Source organism: Pezoporus flaviventris, unplaced genomic scaffold (assembly GCF_033815535.1).
Source record: "Pezoporus flaviventris isolate CSIRO_AGI_PZ_B2104156 unplaced genomic scaffold, CSIRO_AGI_Pfla_v1 ptg000054l, whole genome shotgun sequence".
In the NCBI taxonomy this organism is placed as follows: domain Eukaryota; kingdom Metazoa; phylum Chordata; class Aves; order Psittaciformes; family Psittacidae; genus Pezoporus; species Pezoporus flaviventris.
In genome coordinates this window covers 5,589,825-5,591,822 of record NW_026892602.1, presented here as the reverse complement: position 1 = coordinate 5,591,822, position 1,998 = coordinate 5,589,825, and positions in this window count along the sequence as shown.

The following is a 1,998-nucleotide window of genomic DNA, read 5'->3' as shown; positions in this document are numbered from 1 at the left end:
CCTCTTACAGAGGCTGCAGGCAAGTCCCGCATTCACACTCCTGTGATGGGAAGTGTTTTGGTTCACACAGTTCTGCTTCCCTCATGCTTTGCCATGAGTCTGCTTTGAGGGCTGGCCTGGCTATGTTTATGCTGTGAAAAGCAATTGCTCAGCCACCACTCCTGATATGGCTGAGCAAGACTCATCACAGTGAAGTAAAATCCAGCTTTGCTTTCTGTTTGGGCTAGACTCTTACATCAAGCTATTTGCCTTACTGAGAATGAGACTAGCCATGGTGAAATTGAAATTTGCCTTAACACAGACATTTCATTTACAGTGGGCTGAAGCTGCCACTTGACTTAAAATCTGTGGCAGATACTTTGGAAATACTACTTTCAGTTAAGCATTTAAATAGGAATTGGTTACATCTATATATAACATCAGCAGATTAGGAAGAATATGAGAAAATCAAACCATTGGCTGTGAAACACTACACTAGAGAGCTGCTTTAGGATATTAAGGAAATTTGTGTGTTTGTCTGTGGTGTGTGAGAAAGAATGAGACACTGTGTTTGTATATGCGTATATAATTACTATTTCATTTCTTGGGTAAAAGTGGCCCCCTTCCTTTCCTTTATGGCAAGGAAAATTGCTCTTCTAACCTGTCTTCAAAATGTAATAACTTTACTTGCAACCAACCACTGCAGACCCTGACTGGACTCTGAATTATTACTGTGCAATGAAACATTTCTTTAACAAAACTGAGTCCTTTAATATCCCCCATCTCTGTTATTAGATGGACGAATGAATTTTACTTTGAACATAACATGTGGCATTGTCTGAAAATTGCCGGTATGAACTGAAGTTGGCAGGTATTTTCTTGCTCTTCTCGTCAGTGATTGCCATTTATTATATGTTGCACCTTTATCTGTCAAATACTGCAGAGCGCTATATTGATTTGTGTCTGCAGCAAAGAAAAGGTCACTTTGATCAACATACTACAAAACCAGAAAAAGTAGGGTTCTGACATTTCATTACCTGGGAAAAAAAGGACTAAAATAAATAAGAATATGTTTGAGAACAGAGGACTTCAATATCACAGTGTGCAGTAACTGTAATTAACAAAAGAACTGCTCTATTGAGGTTAAAGAGAAAAAAGAGAAGGCAGGTTTTCTTGCAGGGACTATTCTTTACATGACTGATTCTGTAACGTTACAGCTGTGATCTTACTGAAGGGTTATATTCATTACAAATCAAATACATTGGCTTCTCAGATTCAGACTTTTAATGAGCAATAAAACTTAAGAACTCTGTAGGAACCGGAGAAGATTTTATAAAACTTTTAATTTTGTCTAAGAAGTCCTAATGAGATTGGGGACTTTCTGTGCTATACCCAGATGAAAAGTTGGTCCCTACCTTAGGAATATAAGTCTAAAGGTATAAAACAAAGCATGGGAGAAAGAACCAGACCCACTGCTATATACAGTTTGGCCAAGGTCCACAAGGAGTGAAGGGCAGAGCCAAAAATTAAGTCCATATCTCTAATTCTAGTTCCTAAGAGCTTGGTCATCTTTCAGAAGTAACACATAATGTAAGGAAAGTGGTTTCTCAGGCAACCTAGTCTTGTTATTTTTCTTCATGCCCAGTGCCTTTCAGGCAGCCCCTACATGCTTCTTCACTGGGATCATTGATAGTTCTTTGCCTTGTGTAAATAAAATAATCCAAATATTTATATGGAAAATTTATAACTTGCAGAAGCTTCTGTTTTACATTTTGGAAATTTGCTTTTAAGATCAGCTTGCTTCCCCATCCATTTCCCAGTAGTTTCTAGCTTGTTTCTGCAAGAAAAACTGTCAATTTTCATAAAGCATCTACTTTCTGCTATCAAAGATGATAATGATTGGGGGGGGGGGGGATTTGGTTTGGTTTGGTTTGGTTTTGCTTTTTTAGGGCACACAGATGCCCTCAAACAGGAGCTCAGTTGCTAGACTGGACTTTTCCTGGGGCAGCATCTGGTAAT